Raw genomic sequence first — 12282 nt, 5'->3', positions numbered from 1 at the left:
CACTCCCCTGTTTATTGCAGCATTATTCACAACAGCCAAGAGGTGGAAACAACCCAATGAACATTCATCTGCTCACTGACAGACAAATGGATAAAGAAAATGCAGTATATATGCATAATGGAATATTAGCCATAAAAAAGAAAGAAATCCTGTCATATGCTAATATATGGATGAACATTGAAGACATTATACTAAGTGAAATAAGCCAGTCACAGAAGGACAAATATTTCATGATTCCACTCAAATGAGTTATCTAAAACAGTCAAACTCATTGAAGCAGAAAGTAGAATGCTGGGTGCCGGGGGGCTGGTGAGAGGAAACTTGGAGTTGCTGTTAAATGGGCCTAAAGTTCCAGTCACACAAAATGAAACAGTTCTAGAGATCTACTATTCACCATCCTGTCTATAGTTAACAATACTATATACTACATTTAAAAATGCGTTAAGAGGCAGATATTATGTTTTTACCACAATAATTTTTAAAAGCCTACTTGAATTTCTATGCATATCAATATCCCCAGCAAAAAGAGAAAGCTCCACAGGAAAAAAAATTAAAAAGCTATGGATTTCCACCATGCCCATGGATACACCAGACTTTGTAAATAATCTTCCCATTTGGAAGCTCATTCTTGGTCTTTAAAGTACTTAAAGGCTTAGCAAAAGTGCTCATAGGTGAAACAGCAGGAAGCATCTACAGCCATTTCAGAGGGAATAAAGTCACACATTTACAGGTGCTTCCTGTTTTTTCAAACACCTTGCCCACCTTCTGCACACCAGGCTTGCATTCTGCAAAACGTCAGCCCCACCGGAAGCTGCCTGCAAACTCCGGGAGCTCTTCTGACTCTTAACAAGGTCTTAATATGCTTTCAGAGAAATGCCAACAAAAACTGTAGTCATTTGGGGAAGAATAAGTCTGGAAGAAAAATACACAGAGGACTAGCACCAAGAGGGTGAGAATATTTTTCTGTGAAAATGCTGTCTGCAACTTACATATTTAAACAAATTCATGTGTTTTCTTTATGTTTTGGATCGCTGTGGGTGGAATTAGGAGAACTGACTGCAAGTGGGTGGTGGCTGTCATTTCTCTGTTGTGAGGGAGGAAGGTGAAGTGGAGAGTAGGAACGAGGGCTAAATGACTGGAATGCCCCAACTAAGCTCAGGGGAAGAATTACCAGGAGAGTTTTTCTATTTCAGGACGCTCACAAGCTTGTCCTGAGATTTCAGAGCCACCATCTTGATATGAGCATGTAGAGCACTGATTAAATTATGATAGTGTTCACGGTGAGCTTTGATTAAACTATGCTGGGAAATGTCTTCTTAACATGGTCACAGGTGGACTTGGAATGAAAATAGCAGGCTCCGTACTCAGTTTTCAAATGGGTTCAGAGAAGTAGTTCAAGGTGACGAATGACTAGTCACATATTATAGGTAATGAATAATCGTAGGTAATAGATTTTTTGTGTGATTAAAATTCAAAACTGAAGAAATTAGTAATTTCTAGTAACGATATTTGTTTAGCTCCCAATTTTTATGTTTGCTTTTGTTTTTTCCATTTTTTTCAATCCATATTATCAAATTAAGTTGAATTGCATAAAGGTTTTTGCTTCTTGAATTGACTCTTTGATGCTTTTTTCCACAATGAAATTAAAATCAGTAACCACAAAAGGTAAGCTTCTTCCGGATAACTGGCAAAAGGGTCAGATGGGAGAAGTTTCCTCTGCTGGGATTCAAACAAGTATCTGTAACCTATACTGGATAGAACTGGTCTGTGCACATCCTAAAGAAGTAAATTAAAGGAACAAAGCTAAGGCTGATTAACTTCCTTTCGCTTGTAATAACAAAGATGGAAGAACTAGAATGTATTATGCTAAATGAAATGCCAAAGATAAATATCATATAATTTCACTCATACATGGAATTTAAGAAACAAAACAGATGAATATAGGGGGAACAAAGAAAAAATAAGAACAGAGAGTGAGGCACACCATAAGAGATTCTTAGATAACAGAACAGACTAAGGGTTGCTGGAGATGTGTTGGGCGGGGGGATGGGCTAAATGGGTGACAAGCATTAAGTAGGACATTTGTTGGGATGAGCACCTGGTGTTATATGTAAGTGATGAATCACTGGGTTCTACTCCTGAAACCAATACTATGTTGTATGTTAACTAACTTGTATTTAAATAAAAAATTTTTAAAAGATGGCAACACTTAAATATTACATAACAAACAAAACCTTTCAAATACCTTTTGCTTAGAAAACTTTATACCTCTAAGAGTTTGAAAAACAATGATTTTTAAATTGTAAAATCTGTTCTACACAAGAATTTGTTCCTCTTCCTGTGGTCTCATGTAGGTTGGTAAAGCATTTTGTCAATGTGGGAGAGTATTTATTGAGAATCCCAACATGTAAATGCTACAGATTCAAAGATGTCCTTGTCCTGAGGAACCTGACTTCCTCTTTGAATATACATATAACACAGTAGATAAATACCAAATAATGACAAAGGCAGGCAGGATCCTAGTCACTTGGTGCTGTCATTAAATGCCTCTGGGTTTCAATTTTCTTAACAGCAAAATGAGAAAATTGGATTAGGCATTCTCTGAAACCTTTCCTAGCTTCAAAACATACTGATTCTGGGGCACCTGGGTGGCTCAGTCAATTAACTGTCTGACTCTTGGTTTCACCTCAGCATGATCTTATGATTTGTGGATTCGAGCCCCAACTCAGGCCCTGTGCTCATAGTGCCACCCAGACACCCTGCAGCTTCCAACTTTCAAGTAAGTCTATATGACTCCTACTTTTTGCCCTTTGACACCACTCTGTTCTCTCAATTAGTTCCTTTATGATCTCTCTTGCTTCCAGGTCAACTCAGGCTATCTGGCCAGCTATTTCTAGTATTAGCTCCCATGATCCCATTTCTTTCTTTATCTGCCACTCAATGATCACATTACTTGCTCTCCCCAATTCAACTCCTGAGCTTCCGAGCACTGTCGTAGAAAATCAGGACTGTGCCGAGTGTGTCTTCCGTGCATTTGTTCTTTTTAACTCTGATTAGACTATCACTGCTACTCAACCATTTTTTTAAATTCTTCCATAATCACCTTCTTAAAATTTTCACCATTTTCTTTATACTCAGATTCCTATTGGTCCACCTTTTACTTTCTTTACTTCACATCCCATATTCTTAAAAATTTTGATATTACCTGGTACATACTTTCTCAACCTTTCCTATCATTTCATCTCAAATATATGCTGTATCTTCACCCGTGTACCTACTTAGCTAACATTTAAAACATTAATTATGATTTATATGACATTATGATATAAAATATCACTTAATCTTTTCAACAACTTTGTGAGGTAAATACTATCATCTCTATTTTACAGATGAGTAAGATGTGTGCCCAACATTACCCAGCCAGTAAAGAATAAAGCTAGGATTTAAATTTAGGCAGTTCCAGCTCAGAGCCTACATTCTTTTTCCTCACCCTGATGGGAAGTGGGGGAAGGAGTGTTTGTATTTGGATGGGAGGTAGATTTGAACATAGGTAGATATATATTATCATATATCCAAGATTAATCTGTCTCTTCTACCTCTGTCTTCTACGGCATCCTTATTCATCTATTCAAGGACTTTGTGTCACAAATCACCTCAAAACTTGGTGGCTTAAGACAACAATCATACAGCATTGCTCACAAGTCTAAAGACAAGCTGATGTTTTCTGCTCGCATGGGCCAGTGTGGCTAATTATAATTGTATTCACTCACATGACCATCTGGAGGCTTGCCTGGGGCTGGATGGTCTAGAATAGCCTTACTTGCATGATTGGAAATCAGCCTGATGTCAGTTGGGTAACAAAAGTGGCCAGGCCATGTGTCACTCATCATCTCGAACATCCAGGAGCTATTCACATGTTAGTGATTGCAGGATCCCCCCAAGAGTCAAAAGGGAGTGAGCGTCTGGGTACAAGCATTTTACATGTCTGTTTGCCTCACACGTGTTATTGTCCCATTAGTCAAGCCAAGTCATGGTCAGGCCCAGAGTCACCAAAGAGAGCCACAACTACAAAAGCCTACGATGCATGAATTATATATCACCCCTTCTCTTTGATCCCTCCCATTCCACTGACTCCTTCCCTTTATCTACCAGTTTGGTAGAATATGCCATTTTAGAAAATTTCCCTTCAATCCCATTATCTCCTGAGGTACTATGTAGCTGAGTCCATGAGTATTAGAGATTGACTGAGTCACTGAAAGTTCTCTGCATTAACTTCCATAGAGAACAATGATAATGAAAGGATGAGGTAGTTGAAAAATATACAATTACCACAATAATGCTTAGAAACTTAGACAAACAAAAGACTTTCATTCAGGGAGGAATATTGATTAGAAATGGTGGCATAGGGTGATAATAAAGAAAGCAGAATGACTTTTACTGGTTATATTTGTTTTTAAAGTCTTTATAGACAATGCACCCTGCATTACCCGTGCCTGAGAAAGATGCTCGCTCTGCTCAGCCCTTGTACGCCAGCAGGTCAGAATCTTTCTCCTGAGCCTCAGTAAGGATGCAAGACATTTGACCCTGAAGTTTCATCACCTGTTATGTCTCATTATGTTAAAAAAAACAAAAGACAAAGAACACCCTAACTTTTCTCTGGCTATCCCTAAGCTCCGCTTAAGGGTATATATACTTGCAGCTTTATTAGAGAGTACATAACTGCCCTGTGCTTTTCCAGCACTGTGTGAGAGTTTCCATTGCGCCCCATTCATTTTAATCCTTTTCAGTTTAACAGGTATAAAATAGTATATATTTTAATTTGTACTTCCGTGCTCTAAAAGCCTTGTATGCTTCATTGTCCAGAACACTAAAGTGAAGTTTTTTTTTTTGTTTTTCTTGCTACATCCCTCAACCTAATTTCTTTTAGGACTAATCTCATTCCTTTCAGTTTGTGATCTTTCAGCTGACAAATTAGTCACCGTTTTTTTTTTTTTTTTTTGCTGGATAAATATATCTCAAAGCAGGTGTTTACTTCTCCCAGTAACAGAAAAGGTAGATTATTTTCATAAGTGGAGGTAATATGATGGTCCCTATTTTAAGTTTCAGAGAATGTCCCCCGATTTTGTCTCCAATTTTTGTTCCTCCATGTCCCCCCACCAGCTGGTAACCACCAGGAGCAGCCAACGCACTGTGGATAAGGTTGTATTTGTGATATCCGCGATTCAGCCTAAGAAAATGCAGTTGCTATAAATCTAATAAAGATGTGTTTTTGTCACTTTCCTACCCTTGCACAGTAGTGAGGGATTTTAGACGCGAACAGAGCTCCACTGGGCTTAAAGCGCTTGGATAGATCCCAGATAAGCATCTGAGTTCTGGGGCCTTTTACAAAACAAGAACTTCTTTTCCTTTATGTTTTAATTCCAGGATGTCATTGGGCAGATGAAGGTTGCTTTGTCCCTTTAGAAAATCTCCCTCTGTGTTTATGTAACTCATGATTGACTTTCCTCTCTTATTCAGACAAGATTTGGAATCACAAGCTGGTGTTCAATTCAGTGAAAGCATCAAAATATCCAGCAGTGTCAAATCATTAAATAGAACATTATATAGTTATCAATAGACATTTTGAAACCTTTTTAAAAAGGTCATTGAAGAATCTTAAGTGACCTAAAAATGTCCATGAAATAAGGTTGAGTCAGTGGAAATTTATATATCTATCGATATTTGGCAGTTATGATTCTATCTTACAATCTATTTATCCATCTATCTAGAGAAAGAAAATATACCAAAATATTAACAGTGAGTATCTCTGAGTGAAGAGATTATGAATTAAACACTTAGAATATATTTCTTTTTTCCAACAGTTTGACCATGAACATGTATTATTTTGGTAATCCAAAATGAAGAAGTACTTATTAATAAAAAAATAATGTGGCAAAAGTTCTGGCAAGAGTTAATCTTATACCATAGAAACTTTGAGGCAGTAATTTAATATGTACAATTATTTTTCCTTTTGCTTTCTTGAGTTTGACATTGGTTTGAGAGAATAATAATGGAATTGTAACTTACCAGATCTATTCTCTAAACATAACATTCAGTAAATTCAGACATGTACAGGCAAGTTTGGTAGCCTGCTGGGTCTTTCTGCATGAAGGAAAGAGAGTCTAGGTAATGAAAAGTTTATTACTTTATTGGAGTTGATGGTTGGTACCACAATGTCCACCCCAAGCCCCATTCACTGTGGCATCAGGGAATATTTTAACCTCTCAGGCATTGGGTAGCATTCTAGGTGACAAAGGCACACATCGTTACAGGCGAGTTCACAAGCTTAGTTGGGGGTGACCTTGGGGGTAAAGAAGAATTCAGTTCCACCTTCATACAATAACAACAAGCTTCCTATTCCTTCAGAGAACAGCGGTTGCTGTCAGGAGAGGAAGCTGTGAAAGATAGTGAATTAAATTAATGTTTATTAATCAGTTGATACAAAGCAAATAGGTCAAAAGTCACTCAGTTTCATTAAGATCATCAGAGCATCATTATATCTATCCATCTAGAGGCCTGACAGAGAAGAGAGGCAGTAGATGGGTGATGTCATGAGGATCTCCTCCCCTTCTTGAGTTCCTACTGCATTATAAAAAATCATCAAAAATTCATTTTTTAGATCAACAAATTTAGAGATTTTTAAAATATGCTACTTTATCTTAACTTATTAAAACCCTATATACAGTTTCCTAAGACTAGAGGAGAATTTAAACTTTGAAAAGCAACTGAGCATGCATTTATGAAATGTGTCTAGCACTATATTGCATATTGTGGAGGCTAAAGAGATAAGACATTCCCTCTAAAGAAAGATCTTAGGACTTTATTGGGAAGATAATAATAGACATGCACATGGCATACAAACAATATTACATCCAGGAGGTATGGTAGGATGACGTATCGGTGAAGAAAGTCGTCTACCGCAATTTTATAATATAAACTCTGGATTTGGCTCCCCTGAAAATCTAATCTCCATTCCTTTTATTACTATTGGGCAGGTTACTTAGCCTCTGTATGCCTCAGCTTCTTCATCTGTAAAATGGTGAAAAATTAAATCTGCTGCATAAAGTAATCCATATGCCATGTATTCAGAATAGTTTCCAACACATAGATGGAACTCAATACAAACTAGCTCTAACCACTGCCAAAGGTAAGGACATACAGTTTAGAGAATATATCTGATAATTTACAAGTATCACTTGCCAGGTTTGGACCAAAGAACATTTTCGAGTTTGCATTTTATAAAAGGCCGGGGATTATTCATCCCAATGACAGCTACAAATAATTCCCACACAGAAAAGAAAGTAGAAGAAATAGGTCAGTTGATTATTTTCTTTAAAAAAAAATCTCTGACCATTGATTTAAGGTTTCTCTTGAAAGTTTGAAAAGTTTATGACCATCCACAGCTCATGATGGCAACAATCCTGAGGATATAGGAAAATCACTTCCCATGCAAAAAGAAGAAAATATTCTACAGGAGAGATAAGAGTATGCTATGGAATCAAAAAAAGGTTAGAAAATAATATCTATTCATTCAGTCAGTCAACAAACATATGAAGTACCTACTATGTAAGGGATGGCACTAGGATCTAGAATCTAAAATTAGTCTATACCCTCAAGAGTTTAGTGACAATTCAGTGATAAAATGGAATGTGAAAAAGGTTAGAACAAACCCCTCCACAAGGCATGCAAAGGGTATATGTGGCAGGGATTCGGACAGACCTCCTGGAGATGATGCCGTCTGGATGGGATGCAGGGGCAAAGTACTGCAGGCATTCATGATGGCTAGAGTGTCAGTGTGGGAAAGCATGGCATGGAACTGTGCCTGGAGACTGAAGTAGGGGCCATGTGAAGGTGTGCCTTTATTCAGAGACCGAAGTGAGTCCACTAAATGATATAAAGAAGGGGGATGACATTTAACTATTTTCATTTCTGTAAGATCACACTGGTTGCACACTGGAAGCAAAATGAATCGTGGACAAGAAACTGAGTGTTTATGGATTTTATAGCCGAAAATCTTGTATAGTTTTCTGTGTGTATGAAGTCTGTAAAGTGCAGTGAAGCTCACTCACTTTTAAATCTATATGTCTTGCAGGGTGCCTGGATGGCTCACTCGATTAGGTGTCTGACTTCGGCTCAGGTCATGATCTCATGGTTCATGGATTTGAGCTCTGCATCGGGCTCTGTGCTGACAGCTCAGCTGCTTTGGTTTCTGTGTCTCCCTTGCTCTCTGCCCCTCCCCTGCTTACACTCTGTCTCGGTTTCTCAAAAATAAATAAATGTTAAAAATTTTTTTCATTAGATTTATTTTTTTAATTTTTTCTAACATTTCTTTTATTTTGAGAGCAACAGAGAATGCCAGAGAATGAGCAGAGGAGGGGCAGAGAGAGAGGGAGACACAGAATCCAAAGCAGGCTCCAGGTTCTGAGCTGTCGTCACAGAGCCTGACATGGGGCTCAAACCCATAAACCACGAGATCATGACATAAGCCAAAGTTGAATGCCCAACCAACTGAGCCACTTAGGTGCCCTCCAAAAAATTTTTTAATAAAAATAAAAATAAAAATAAATCTATGTGGCTTGCTGGTCCAGTCCAGTGCTATCGCCCGTTAGTCAGGCCTTGTCAGACTCTTGCTCAGTTCCCTGTAATTAACGGTACAGCTGCCACAGTAGACAAAGAGGAGAATGAGGTATGAAATTTTTTGGTTTGTTTTCCTCCTCTCATCTGGTCAATGTAAGGACTTTCACGAGTAATTTTTTTTCTTTTGACAAAAACATTAATTTATTAACCTCTCAGTTCCCCCCCCACCAAGATCTTAACATAGCATCATGGTCTATTTAAGTGTCTACCCAAAATATTGCATTCCTGATGTTGAACTATGTGAGAACAATCCTGCATTGCTCTTAGTTGCAATAAAACAAAATGAACAAAAGCAACCCAAATACCCATCAAGAGAAAATGGATAAATCAGCTTTTGTCAAATCACCATAAAATTTATATATGAGCATAAGTGAGGGAAATACAGCCACATACTTTATGACAGATGACTCATAGGTGTATAATGTTAAATGAAAACCACAAGTCTCTGAGGGCCACACACAGTCTAATATCAATTAGATATCTAGATATTAATATCATTTATAACACCCCAAAACAAACAAATCTGAGTTACTTATCACTTAGCAATATATGTACATATAGTAAAAGCAAAAATAAGTAGCCAGAAAATGATAATCAAGTCAACATACTCCTCAGAAAGAGGAGGAAGGTAGGAGCACTGGCAAGGAGCACACAGACAACTTCAAGACATCAATATTGGTAAGGTGCAGTTCTTGCACAGCATTAATTTCTTAATTTTGAAAACTGTGCTGTATTTAAATAAAATGTTAATATTTAGGGAAGATGAATAAAAGATTATAGAAATTTTATACTATATTTTATACCATCATTGCAATTGTTTGTTAATCTGGAACTATTTCAAAAGAAAAACTGAAAAAAATGTATATTAAAAAGAAAGAAAAATGATTTCAAACCCCTCCCATCTCTGGTTACAAAATTTTGTTTTTATTTTTGAGAGCAAGAGAGACAGAGTCCAAGCAGGGGAGGAGTAGAGAGGGAGACACAGAATTCGAAGCAGGCTCCAGGCTCTGAGCTGTCAGCACAGAGCCTGATGCAGAGTTAAAACTCATGAACTGTGAGATCATGACCTGAGCCAAAGTCAGAAGCTTAAGTGACTGAGCCCCCAAAATTTTGTTTTAAAGGGACAACTTAACACTCTCTCAAAATAAGAGGATACTTTTTTCTTCTCAAAATAAAAATGTTTAAAAAATCCTGCTTTATGAAAAGTAAAAAATATACATAGAAAAATAGTATACATATTACATATATTATATATTATATGTATATAAATTCTTCCCCAGATCAGTATGTTGTTCCCTCTCTCTGACTCATTATTTTCATTTTCTGACTATTGCTCACATTTTCAGAGGATATGATCCAGGCAGTGATGTATTTTTTTCTATGAATAAACTCCTAGTGATTGTACCCCAATGGTCATTGAGTGTCTTACATGTAGTCTAATTTTATGTATATGTTGTTCTAGGCAATAGATCTCAAGGAGTTCTATTTCTGCCTAACCCATTAGATGCAATTTAACAGTAAAGAAGAGTCGGCCCACATGTGACAAGTACTTACATGCAACTCTGAAGTTTTCTTCTCTATTTTAAAGAAGAAAGGGGAGAAATGAAGAACAGGATAAAGGCCTGAAATCCCTTCTCCAGAAAGGTGAGGGTAATTTGGCCAACTCTAAGAATCTTCGGTACCGTACACTTACTTCCTATTCTGAGTCTCAAATTATGCTGAAGCTCTTTCAATTCTTAAAATATATGTATTTACAACAAGTGGATAATTACAATGAATGCTTTTTAAATTTCATTTTAATGAAATGTTTTGCTTTAGAGAATTCAAGTGAAAACACAGCAAGTCCCAAGATTTTACCACCAGAGGGCATAAGACATTAAAAAATAGGGCAAAGAAAGCACACTGGCTTCTGAGAATCTCCTCTGATTTTGTGGTTTGAAATCTCTCTTCAGCTACTTCCAGAAATAAACTTATTAGGAAGACAAGTAAGCTATGTGCAGAAGAGGACAGGAAGAGATTAGGAGGGAAATTTTTTTTTGTAAGAATGAAATTCTCAACCTTGTTCTCAGAAGTGCTCACCTACATTCGTTTATTAATTACATTATTGATTTCAGTTAAACACTCCATTCAACACTGAAATAGGTTGGCAGTAATAGATTGTGATGATTTCCCTCCTGGTGATGTTTAAGAAAAATATTGGCTGGCTAATGCAATCCAACCTAGAAAATGAGGGGTGAGCCAGTCCAGAATCAATGAGGCCAAGGTCTTTGAGTTCAGTTTGTGTATGGAACAGTAAACATCTCTCTAAATCAGGTCCACCCCCTCACTCTGAACAGTAGACGCACCCTCTGGGTCACAAAGGGAATGGAGAGAGAGTCCATGTGCATAGGCAGCAGCCCAGCCCTCCCTTCACTGGGGAACTGAATCAAAATGAGTGCTCATCCTACTGATGTTAGGTTGAAGACCCTCCTTACAGATGTATGGTATTTTAATCTTGAAGTTAGAAATTACTTGGAGCAAAAAAATTTTAATTTTCCTATTCCTCCTACCATCATCCCCCCAACTCTCCCTTTCTTATTTCTATTTCCTTTCCCTCCTAAGCCCCAACCCCTTTTTTTCTTTGGTTTATTACATACATGTAAAAGGTAATGAGTTTTAATTTTAATGGTTAAAAACTATTTCAATTCTGTCAATAGTTTTTGCTGAAACTGTTTGAATGGGCAGGTGATAGGAGGCTTGGAATTGGACCCAACTGGTCTATCCATATCCTCTGCATGCGATGGCACTTTACTCAGTCATTATACTCAGGCCATTTCCTCCACAGTGCATAAAAATGCCTACTGTTCATTTTGTAGATGAGGAATTTTGACAGAAACTATGCATGTCAGTTGGAATTAATAGGATATTTCTCTATCCCAAACCATCCGTGTTGGTCTGGGGATGATCATGACTCATATGCATTTTTATAGCTGGAAATACCAGGGCACCACATCTTCCTCCCAGGATGCTTCCAAATCTCTCTAAATAACTAGCAGTAAACTAGAGAGCTGAGATCATTATCTTGACAATTTAAGCAAAAACTTCTTGATATAGGGCTCAGGGTCAGGAAGGAGGGTGTGCATTATTTGGAGTGCTTATATATATTGTTCTCACATATTTGAGATAATTGCAATGTTGCTTTTTTATTTTTCAAAATAGTCCCAAAATGCATTGTCTAAAATATACTAAAGTCTATTTTTTTTGTTAATAGACCTCATTATTTCATTTCTACTTTATCACCTTCAGCTCTTTAATCAGTCATAAGATTTTGTTTCCTTCTGTAGATATGAGTGTTGTTGAACCCTGGCTCTAATTTATACATGAAAATCATCTTTTGAATCTGTCAATTCTGACTGTTACTGCTGCTGTGATATCTTTAAGAGCCAATTTCCTTCTGGGGCATCTGGGTGCTCAGTCAGTTGAACATCTGACTTCAGCTCAGGTCATGATCTCACGGTCCGTGAGTTTGAGCCTACACCGGGCTCTGTGTTGAAAGCCTGGAGCCTGGAGCCTGCTTTGTATTCTGTGTCCCCCTCTCTCTCTCCTCCTCCTCCGCTTGCACTCTCT

At 37.5% G+C, this 12282-nt stretch overlaps 1 long non-coding RNA gene across 1 annotated transcript in view; it reads left to right on the top strand.

Moving 5' to 3' along the window:
* The first annotated feature begins 806 nt into the window (after positions 1 to 806).
* LOC115304682 overlaps positions 807 to 12282 on the top strand; it is a 32983-nt gene continuing 21507 nt past the window's right edge. Inside the window, exons 1-2 of the long non-coding RNA XR_003914554.1 lie at positions 807 to 949; positions 10181 to 10320. This is a non-coding gene — a long non-coding RNA (uncharacterized LOC115304682). The remainder of the gene's footprint in view (positions 950 to 10180; positions 10321 to 12282) is intronic.

This window comes from Suricata suricatta, chromosome 10 (assembly GCF_006229205.1).
Source record: "Suricata suricatta isolate VVHF042 chromosome 10, meerkat_22Aug2017_6uvM2_HiC, whole genome shotgun sequence".
Taxonomy (NCBI): domain Eukaryota; kingdom Metazoa; phylum Chordata; class Mammalia; order Carnivora; family Herpestidae; genus Suricata; species Suricata suricatta.
The sequence above is the reverse complement of the archived record's forward strand: the minus strand, read 5'-3'. Positions and strand labels throughout refer to the sequence as shown.